The sequence below is a fragment of the Mustela nivalis genome (genome assembly GCF_964662115.1).
Source record: "Mustela nivalis genome assembly, chromosome: 5".
Taxonomy (NCBI): domain Eukaryota; kingdom Metazoa; phylum Chordata; class Mammalia; order Carnivora; family Mustelidae; genus Mustela; species Mustela nivalis.
The window spans coordinates 131,564,588-131,576,766 of record NC_139024.1 but is presented as its reverse complement, the minus strand read 5'-3'; the positions used below and the strand labels follow the sequence as shown (position 1 = coordinate 131,576,766).

General features: G+C 32.4%; 1 long non-coding RNA gene across 1 annotated transcript; it reads left to right on the top strand.

The window, feature by feature from the left end:
• Window positions 1-353: 353 nt before the first annotated feature.
• On the top strand, window positions 354-11,772 carry LOC309865623. The gene is made up of 3 exons (XR_014312205.1): window positions 354-412; window positions 1,040-1,099; window positions 11,635-11,772. It is a non-coding gene; the product is annotated as an uncharacterized lncRNA (long non-coding RNA).
• Window positions 11,773-12,179: the final 407 nt, after the last annotated feature.

Below are 12,179 nucleotides of genomic sequence, written 5' to 3'. Positions count from 1 at the left end.
GTTGATTTTAGCCATTCTGACAGGTGTGAGGTGGTATCTCTTTCTAGTTTTGCTTTGCAATTTCCTGATGATACATGATGATGGACATCTTTTCATGTATCTACTGAACATTTGAATGTGTTCTTTGGGGAAACACTTGTTCATGTCTTCTATCCATGTTTTTATTGGATTATTTGTTTTTGGATGTTGACTAAAAACTGGATATTAAGTAACACACAAGACAGGTTTCCTTGAGCTTAAATTTTATTTGCATGAGTATCATTAACAGGATAAAATATGCATATGTGTATGTACAAGTGTGTTTATGTATACATCTATCTATCTATCCTCTATCCCCTGTCTTCTAATTGTGGTAAATCCTGTAAGGTGGGGAATGGGATAGTCTGAAGAAATATGCTGCTGGATATGTTGGGTAAGCAAATTTAATTGCACTCAGATGCATTGGATATAAGTGAATCACTCAAATGAGTTATTTAATATTATATAGAAACAAATTAAAATTTTATGTAGTTGAAAATAATAGGTAGTTAAAATAATTTTTGTTGTTTGTTGTTTTTGTGTCTTTTTATGTTTGTATATACTATGGTGTGAATGTTTATGTCTCCCAAAATCATATTATGAAATCTAACTCTGGAAGTGATAGTATTAAAACATAGGGGCCTTTGGGAGGTGATTATGTCATAAGTGGGATTACAGTCCTTTTAAAGGAGACCCCAGAGAGTTCTCTTGATTCATTCATCATGTACGTTTACAGTGAGAAGATAGCCATCTATGAGGAAGTGGATTCTGCCTGGATCTGCCCATTCCTTAATCTTGAACTTCTCAGTTCTAGAACTGTGAGAAATAAATTTTTGTTCTTTATAAGCTATTAAGTCTATATCATGTCCGTTATAGCAGCCTGCATGCAGAAGGACACTATGACCTAAAATGAGAGCAATAAATATAAAGTTTCAGTAAAGTCAGTTGGTACAATGTTTTTTTGCTTAGAGAAGACATGCTGCTTCATGTTAAACCTTGATATTGTATATGTTTCTTGAAGGGCCACTTCTTACTCCTTTGTGTGTTTTCCACAAAGTCCAGGATGATGCCTTACATAAAGGTAATATTTTATAAATACTGTTGGAAATATATACTTCTCTAAAATCTTATTTTGCCTACAGATTACTTGGATCCACTTTACCTTGTGTAGAATATTTGAAATATATTAAGAACAGAATGTCTCTCTAAATAACATTTAGAATCATCATTAGTTTATGACTCCTGACTCATTTGTTTATGCAGTGATACTTACTGCAAGAACACTGAAGTTTGTAATATAATTTTTGAATTAATCACCAAGCTAGTTTATTATAACTTATGAAAAAATAATTTCTCATGTTGGTTTAATTCTGCTCTTATGTTATGGTCATCACATTTTCATTAAAATAAAGTAGAAAATAGAAGTAAATAATAAATGAAAAATAAAAAATAATAAATAAAAAAATAAAAGTAAAACTCTTGTGAAATGTTAAACTTTTCTTACTTATTTTGTTTTGCTTTTCCTCTACCATGCTGGCAAAGCTGTACTTTGCAGATAGATACAATTTTCTAGTTGCTAGGTTTGTTACTTTTGCTAAAATTTTCAAAATATAAGAAGTTGAATAGTCATGGATTGTTTATTAAACTCCTTATCTACACATATAAAAATAAAACAATGATGGTGACCTGGGTATTTCTAAAATTGTATTCTGTTTTTCCATATTATGTTTTATAATGTAATTAATAAAGATTCTGCATATATTAACACCCATCCCCTTCTATCTCATCTGTATGTCCATTACAGAGCATGTATGATTTCTATTCATTGCTATGTTGTTGTGAAGAGATTGTCTGAAGTAGTCCTATATTTATGCAGGTAGATCTTAAGCTACGGTGCTCTTGTTTATTTGCTTGTTTGTGATCAGTATGTCTGAAAGATGGTAACTATTGCATCAGGTATGACGATTAAAAAATATTACTGGTGCCTGATGATACACTGTGATGAAATAGGTAAGTTGATTCATGATTTGTTAATTAAATTAGAAAAGAAATTCCTTTGGATATTTCCTTTATTAAGAGTTTTTTTTTTATTAACGAATTCTTTGGGATGTTTTTTGTGTAATATATATCACATGCCTCAACCTTTAAATTTGAATGTAGAAAAGAGTTATCAGAATGAGCCTAGAAAATATTGTTATGAAATATTTTTGATCTGTTATATTATGTTAACTTATGAAATAATGGTAGTTATTTTTATTAGCATTTCCTACTTTCCACATGCCCTTACAGATGAGATATCATGTTTTTCCCACTCTTTTTATCGTGGTTGTTATATTCTTCATGATCAATAACAATCAATGAAAATTCATAACATTAATTTTCTTTGTGAAAGTGATATTTTAGACAGAATCCATGACCAAAAATTTTATCTGTTGTTCTTCCAGGAGATGAGACTATCAATGTTCCTGAAATTTCAAGAAATAGAACTTACGAATTGTGTTGGTTGATGTTTATTGTCTCTGAACTTAGAGGTGCATAGTTCAATTTAATATTTATTTTGGGGGCGTCTGGGTGGCTCAGTGGGTTAAAGCATCTGCCTTTGGCTCAGGTCATTATCCCAGGGTCCTGGGATCGAGCCCCGCATCAGGCTCTCTGCCTAGCAGGGAGCCTGCTTCCTCTTCCCTCTCTCTCTACCTGCCTCTCTGCCTACTTGTGATCTTTATCTGTCGAATAAAATAAATAAAATCCTAAAAAAAATGGAGTGGACCTTAGGGGATTGCTTATCTGAAATTGAGGGACATCATAAAAAAAATAAAAAATAAAATTTATTTTGAATTGAAAACAAAATCTTACTGAAGTTTAGGCATCCCACTTTATATCAGGCCTCCAGTACATTCTAACTTATTTATAGAAAATATCATAAACATGAATGTCACTTTTCCTATTGCATTTATACTGAAACTGCAATGACTCAAAGATGTCAGATCTGAAAAGCACTACCTTTCTATAATTTCTGTTTCCTAGGAGGAATGGTTATACCATTTTAGCACAATTATCCAACAGTGTTCAAAACCACCATGAATTTTAAAACAAAGTTATTACACCTTAAAAATCAAGTATGGAAATGTATAAACAACCAAATCTCTATCTGTAAATGAAATACTCCCACACAGACGGGTTTTATCTTTCTAACTTAAGGAATTTGGTAGCACAGACTCAGGGTAGTAGATTCACTGCCTACAGTATACTTTCAGGGAGAGAGTAATGTAGGCTCTGAGTCCCTTTCTGCCTAGAGATGACCTAATAGTGGTTCTGGCATTGTTTGTTTGTTTTTGAAAATACGTTTCTGAGCGTCATTCAGAAAATGCAGAGTTTGGCAATCTATATAAATTAAGGATGATCTTTTTGAATGTTTGTCTTTCACTATATCAAATTAACATAATTGGACAGAAATTCCACTAAATTAAGCATTGTTAGGAAACGTGTAAATTGGAGCTGCTCAAATTAGTTGCTCTTTGAACTATGTGCTGTTGGTTCAGGATTAGATAAGGAGTTTGAAGGAAAACCTAAATCATTGCTTCCTTTTTTGAGAGAGTCTTAGCATATTTTCTTAAAATTAGCTGAAATAAACAATGTGTTTAGTCGCAAAGTGATTTGCATTTTTGCACAAACTCCCTATCTCCTTGAGAATTATAACAAATATTTCATGAAACATCATTGATCTTTACTTTGTTACACTGCTGTAAAGTACATTCAGAGCTGCCAGTTAAAAGTGTTAGTGTTGAGATGAAATGTCATGCATTTTTCTTCACTTCCATGCAAATGAACACAGTAATTTATTAAGACACAATGAAGAAAAAAAAATTGACAATGAGTTCCAGATTTTAAAACTCACTTGCCATTCAATCCAAATTGTGAGTTTGATTGGTTACCAAACACTTTATAATGCACCCCCGGTAATTTTACAGAGATTATTGTTTTCTTACCAATTCTTGATTATTCTGTCTTGCAATGCAGAGAAAGCTAACTAATTTAAAATAAACTTCCATTAAATTTGATTGTTATAATCTTAAAATTGATTTATTTCCATATACAGAGTTTAAAGTATTCACAATTTACATTAAATATATATTCTGTGTATACCTTGGAAAAATTATACTGAAAATTGAAATTAAAATGATGTTGTATATAGCTGCAAGAAGCCGCCTGTCCCATTTCATCTTACTATATAAGTTGTGTCAGGTAATTTATAAAATCCCTACTGCATAACAAATCTATTTTTTGTTGGAATGGGTAGTAATGTTTCTAATTATTTCCAAATAAGAGTCGGTCTATGAGTGCATCTGCAACTGTATTTTTTCTAAGTGAGTTCATGGTCTTGAACTGAGAAAGCTCAGAACATTAAACATCAAAATAATATATTTTGACATAATTAGACATCAAGGAAATGCAATTAAAATGACACTGAGATATCACTAAACACTTACCAGAATGGCTAAAACTAAATATAATGACAAGACCAAAAGAAAAAAATATACCATTTGTTGATACACAATGGCAAGTTGTACCATAACTTAACCATCTCAGACTAGTGTAGTGTTAAATTTGTTTTTCTAAGCAATGTTTTGGGTCACTTACCACTTTTCAAGGATATAAAGTGCTATCATTTACTTAAAACTGTGAAATTGGGTGAGATTTAAATTTCAATTTATGTTAAAACATTTTGTAAACTGTGTTAAACTTTGACATTTGTTCCCTCTGTTCAGTGAATAACACTATATCATATTCTGAAAAATATGCTAATTTTCATTTTGAAAAATATCCCTTTTTCCTCTTATGGTAATTATTAATATGAATTAATAGTAGAATTTGATATGGTTCCATATGACCACAAATACTTTATTGTATAGTATCAAATTTAATAATGAATATAATGTACTTCTTTGGACAATTTTTAAAGACCAGTCTACTCTTGAAACAAAAAAGTGGAGATGCACTTCTTTAGTTCACACAAATTTCATTTTATTATATATAACCTCAGATAAATTTCAACAAATCTTAATTCATTAAAATTATGTCTTCTTAAAAATCTCAAGAAGAGTAAAACCATCAAAAATAAAAATAAACACACACTACACACACACATCACCCATGTATTGGCAAATCACAATTGCTGTAAAAATACATTAGGCATTCCACAGTTAAGGGCTATCAAAATTTCCATCAGTGACATAAAGATTTGTATCCAAATGGACTGATTTTCCAGAATCCAAGAAAAAGTCTCCTAGGGTTTATTTAAAGATAAATATTTGAACAAATACTTCTTAAATTTAGGAAATTCAGAACATACGATTAAAGAATATTTGCAGTGCAGACTATATTCAATCCTTCCTTCAAAATGTGCCTTTGAGTACATAATTCTGTTTTCTCTATCTAAATTGAGCTGTCCTCCAAGGAAGTTTTCTAAAATGTGTGTCTCTGTGTGATAAATGTTCTAAGACCTAACATGCTTCATTGTATTTTTACTGTGCTCTCAAATTTAATCAATAATTTGGCTTGGGACGCCTGGGTGGCTCAGTTGGTTAAGCAGCTGCCTTTAACTCAGGTCATGATCCCAGCGTCCTGGGATCGAGTCCCACATCGGGCTCCTTGCTCCGCAGGGAGCCTGCTTCTCCCTCTGCCTCTGCCTTCCACTCTGTCTGCCTGTGCTTCCTCTCACTCTCTCTCTCTCTGACAAATAAATAAATAAATAAATAATCTTTAAAAAAATAATTTGGCTTGATGTATAATATCTAGTTTCAAATATCTTTTCCATCTATACAAACACCCAGCTGTCTCTTTTATATGGTATTACTATTGAGAATTCTGCTGTCAGTATTATTCTTGTACATTTTAGGTGATCTGTTCTTCTGTTTGGCATCATTTATGCTCTTCTCTGTTTTTGATATTCTTAAAACTCACCATAATGTATATGAGTGTTTTTTTTTGTGTGTGTGGTTTTTGTTTTGTTTTGTTTCTGATTTCTCATGTTTGGCATCATTTTAAGATTGGTATCTTTTATCTTTCTTTAATTCTCCAAAATTTATCTCAGTACTTATTTAAATATTTTCTTTATTTTTTTTCTTTTCTGCTGCATTTGGGCAGAAGTCATTAATTTGTATGTTTGTTTGTTTTCCCAACTCATTTATTTATTTTACAGCTATATTCATCTTAGTCTCCATTTATTATATTCTTTATTTCAACAACTTTCACTTAATTTATATTTGCAGTATAGTATCTTTCTTTTCTTTGTATATGTATATTATTATTTTATCATATACTTTTAAGCTATTTTTTAAAATATTTTATTTATTTATTTGACAGTGAGAGATCACAAGTAGGCAGAGAGGCGGGCAGCGAGAGAGAAAGGGAAGCAAGCTACCTGTTGAGCAGGAAGCCCAATGTGGGGCTTGATCCCAGGACCAAGAGATCATGACCTGAACCAAAGGCAGTGGCTTAACCCACTGAGCCACCCAGGCGCCCCTTTTAAGCTATTTTTTAAAAGTACAGTCATTCTTTTTTTTTTTTTTTAGATTTTATTTATTTATTTATTTGACAGAGAGAGATCACAAGTAGACGGAGGGCAGGCAGAGAGAGAGAGAGAGAAGCAGACTCCCTGCTGAACAGAGAGCCTGATGCAGGACTTGATCCCAGGACCCTGAGATCATGAACTGAGCTGAAGGCAGTGGCTTAATCCACTGCGCCACCTAGGAGCCCCTAAGCTATTTTTTTAATTCCCCTTCCAATAACACTTGGATTGCCATATAAAGTTAACCACATCATCTTTTTTAGGTAAGTAATTGTACTTTTTATGTGCATAGTTATTTTGGTCCATGAGTTCAGCTCCTCTTAGGATCATCAAATCTCTGTAAAGTCTGGGTAGGGTAGGATTTTCTAAGCAACAATAAAATACATTGAAACCTGGTAGCTTAATTATAACAATGTTTTCTTTCTCAATCATTCACAATAGTATTACATTCTGAGTAGCTTCCTTCTATTTTGCAGCTATACTGTTTGGAAAAACTTGAATTGTGGTATCACTGTGATAATGTGAATTAGGGTTTTTTCAGAGAATCGGGAACAGAAAAAGAGGAAGATATTCTCCAGTGCCAACTCTAGAAGTGACTATTAAGACATCTGTCAAAATATAATTGAACAAAACTCAGAAATGCCATCTCCAGTGAAATACAAAGAAGATTATATATAGTTCTGGGCACACACATCTCATTTGACCCAATGATGTACATCAATGAAAGACTGAAGGCCAATCACCACTCCATGGGAGAATTTAAAAATAACTTTACTAATGAGGCCAAGAATTCAGAATCACAAATACATCAGAACTAATAATAACTGCCTTCATTTGATGTTATTCTATAAGATAAATCCTACGATCAAGTTTCAATTTTAAATTCTTACAATTTTAAATTCTTAAATCCTTATGAAGAAGCATCATTTGGAGGGAGCAGTTTTCATAATTTATCATCCATCAGCCTTTTTTTAAAGATTTTATTTATTTATTGGACACAGAGAGAGAGAAAGAGAGAGAGAGATCACAAGTAAGCAGAGAGGCAGGCAAGCAGGGAGGGAAGCAGGCTTCCTTTTGAGCAGAGTCTGATGTGGGGCTGGATCCCAGGACCCAGAGACCATGACTTGAGATGAAGGCAGAGGCTTAACCCACCACCCACGTGATGAGAGAGCCACTCAGGTGCCCCTCATCCATCAGTCTTAATTGATTGGAGGAAAATGTGTGGAGGAATAATGCCTTAGGGAGCTAATCTCTCTAAAGAATTTTCAAGTCTTTACCCCTTCAAGGTTTTTGTACAGTTCTGATAGCCTCTAAACATCCAGCTGATTTCTACAGTGACAGGCCTGTTAAAACCTGTCTTCAAACCAGGAATAGAGCTTGAAACATACCGGTCAAGAGCACCTTTGAATCTTTTAAGGAATTTCTCATCATTTCTTTGTTTTTGGTTAATATCTGAAATAGTTCCATATTACACTTGCATAATTTCTCCAGAGCTGACATTGAAGGAGGCATTCAGTTCCAGCTAGTTCCATATTTTGGAAGAACTATAATTCTATATAAAAAAACATATTTTAGGGCGCCTGGGTGGCTCAGTGGGTTAAAATCTCTGCCTTCGGCTCAGGTCATGATTCCAGGTTCCTGGGATTGAGTCCCACAGTGGGCTATCTTCTCAGCAGGGAGCCTGCTTCCATTCCTCTCTCTCTGGCTGCCTCTCTGCCTTCCTGTGATCTCTGTCAAGTAAATAAATAAAATTTTTAAAAAAACATATTTTATACAAGATATTCATGTTTATTAACTAAGATATCACAATACAAATAATACAAACAGTTGCTCTTTATTAATACCTTCAACCAAGATCAAAAAATGTGTCATATTTTCTCCAAAAATTTTATATCATCTGATAGGTCAGATATATATAAAATTACATTTAAAGTTTTAAAAATATCAGCAAATATTTTCATTTAAATGCAAATTTGAAAAAAATCTACTTTTCCAAACACAACTTTTTATCCTATTTTTTTTGAATTTTGTCGACAACTGATAAAATGTTTAGCAAGACTATAAATGTTAGATCGAAAAAAATGATTAATAGATGTAGGTTCAAATTATTATGTTCCATTAAAAATGATTTAGTCTTTGATGAACATCTGTTGGTAATATGTTGAATCCAGATATAGTAAATTAATGACATATATAAAATTATAGGGAAATGACACCTTCCGTTCCATTATGAGCAGAGCTTTTAAAATGCTATTTGTCACAACCTGTCATCTTGTCATTATGTAGCATTATGTAGCATTAAAAAATATAAACTCTTCACTTCGAAGACTTTTAGAAATCTAAAATATGACTTTCTATGGTTTGTGTTTCCATTTTCCTTTATTTCCAGTTTGAACAAATCCACATGCTTTGATTCAAAGGTAATCAATTCCTCTTATTTGGAAAAATGATGTTTATTTTTGTTCTCTCACCCTTAGCAGGTGGTTTCATTTTATCACACTTCAGAGTTATAATTTCATGCTTATTAAAACATTTATTATGATCTACATAGATGAATGAAACTTTTATTTTATTAAATTATTTGCCAAAAAATCTGTTATTTTTAAAAATGTATTTCATTTGAAGGGTTATTTTAGAGCGTTCAGAGATGATCTAGGAGTGTGGTATTACGCAGTTTTTAAGTAGGTCTGAAATGGTTATTTATATGATTGTTTCTTTAAGGCTTATGTATATTGTCCATAATATGCTATAAAATATTTTGAAAGTAAATTTAAAGTATGTTTTACATAGTTTATTTTTTGGAAAAAATATTGAAATGACTTATGAAATTCAGTATACTCTCAACATTAATTTATTCTGAAATTTACCTGTTGTCTACTGAACCTATTATATGGCAGATATTACTTCAGACTACGCTGGTAAATGAAATACTTAGCTTTGTAGAACTTTTATTTTTATGGGTGAGACAATTAAAAGCTATAAACCTTAATAAAAATTGCATAGTGCATTCAAAAATGATGAGTACAATGGGGAAAAAGAAAAATTAGATCAGGGTGTGAAAAAACAAGATTGCTAGGCAGGGGATGGGGAGTTATAATTTTTAATAGGAAGATCAGGGTAGTTACAATGAAGCTGACAATTGAACAAAGGTATGGAAAGGTGATGAATTTTCCCAGGACTATCAGCAATAAGGTCACTCCAGACAAAGGAATTGGCTATCTTGAAGGCCATAAGGTTGGATCGTGCCTGGCATATCTGAGGAATAGCAAGGAGGCCACTGTGAGTGACTGAAGAGTAGCAGGGAAAGAGGTCACAGAGGTTAAATGAGTGGCTAGATCATGTAAAAGCTTAGAAGTCATTGTAAAACTCTGGATTTTATATTTGGAAACTTACTGTGTGATAGAATTTCTGCTAATAACTGAGAGTTCAAATGTCCATAAAATTTCAAGGATTCTTATTCTAGTAAGACAGAATAAAGAAAAAGAGTTCATATTTTCACATGGTGTAACAAATCCTCGGAGATCCAAGTGTAGGAAGCTGTGGGAGCACAGAAGAAGGCACTAAAATCTCACCAATATATTTGATGACTGTGACTATGTATAAATTTGTATTTTGTAGAGTTTTTATAGTCATGGAATCACACAGTATATACTATTCATTGCCTGGCTTTTCTTTTCTCAGCATCATTACTTTGAGAATCTCCAATTGTAAATAGTTCATATTGATGTGGAATAGTAATCTCTTTAATGAATAGATCATAATTTGTCTTTGCTCTATTGATGGACATTGATGAACATTTCCACTGTTTTCAATTCTTAAAAATAAAGCTGCTATGAAATTCATATACAAGTCCTTGTACGAACATAGGGTTTGTTTCTCTTAGTTAAATGCCTAGAAGTAAAATGGCTATTTGTGTAACTGCAACATACTTTGCATTTAAAAACATTTTGAAACTATTTTCCAAAGTGGTGGTATCATGATATATGCCAACAACAGTTTAGATTTTTTGTTGCTTCCCAATCTAGCTCAGACGAAGTACAATTAGCCTTTATAATTTTGCTATTCTAATAGATATGTAAGCATGTCTCATTATGATTTTAATTTGTATTTCTTTAATGTCTAAATGTTGAGAAATTTGTCATGTGCTTATAAGCCATCATATCCTTTTGGTGACATGTCTCTTCAGTAATTTTCTTCACATGTAAAATTGGATACTCTGTTTGGTTATTAGTAAGGTTTTTTATTTTTATTCATTTTTTTAATAATCAGAGTAGATGTCCATTATCACATATATAATTGCAAATCCCTTCTCCATCTTTACGGTTTCTCAATGGAGCTTTGATAGCTGTGTCTTTCAAGAAATATGCTACTTCTTTTCTGGTACACGGATGTATGACTAGAACATTATCACTCTAGACCTTTGCCAAGAAAATCATGGCTTAAGATATATGTAGTCTGCGGTTGTTGGGAGTGTTCTGTAGTATCAAGCATATCTAGTTAGTTGATAATTTTGTTCAAGTCTTACATATCTTACCAATTTGATGACCATTTGTCTATATAATCTTAAAATAAGGGTGTTGAAATTTTTTTCCATTTCTCTTCTAAGGTAGAAGTTATGATTTTTGTTCTTAGTTTTTCCCTATATATCCCCAAATCTGTTATTAAGTATTAAAAGTCAAGAATTATTATACTCCCTGATGAATTCATCCTTTTACTCTTCTGTAATTTTGACTTGATCTTTATGTCTGATAATGAAATTTGCATTAAAATCACTTTTCATTATCTTGATATAACCACCAAAGTTATAGTGTGATTAGTGTTAATATAGCATATTTTTTCTTTTACTTTTTAAAGCACTTCTATATTTAATCCTGACAAAGAAACAAAACAGCTTTCTAACTCTGGAAGCATCTTTCTAAATTATCTTTTTCTTTTTTTTAAATGAAGCAGTAGCAATTTTTGTTAAGGGACCAAAACTGAAAGTTGGTTTAGAAATTTATTTATTTATTTATTTATTTATTTAAAGATTTTATATTGTTTATTGACAGCAAGAGAGAGAGAGAGAGAGAAGAAGAAGCACACAAGTAGGGGGAATCACGTGCAAAGGGAGAGGAAGAAGCAAGCTCCTTGGGGTGCAAGTAGTCCCATGCAGGGCTGGATCCCTGTACACTGAAATCATGACCGCAGCCAAAGGCAAACATCTGCTTTAAACAACTGAGTCATCCAGGCACCCCTAGAAAATTTAAAAAAAAAAAAGACCTTTTAAAAACATTTTGTTTCTTTCTTGTTTTTTTTTTAATATTTTATTTATTTGACAGACAGAGAGACAGGAAGAGGAACTATAAGCAGGCAGAGGGAAAAGGAGAAGCAGGTTTACCACTGAGCAGAGAGCCTAATGTAGGGCTCCATCCCAGGACCCTGGGATCATGACCTGAAAAGAAGGGACACTTATGGAGGAAGCCACCTAGACACCTCTTTTCTTTGTTTTTAATATATGGCAACTGATGCTTCCCAGCCACGAGGAGCATATTACCCATTGATTAAATCTTTGGTAACAACCTATTTAAAAAGGTGTGTAAATATATACTTACTC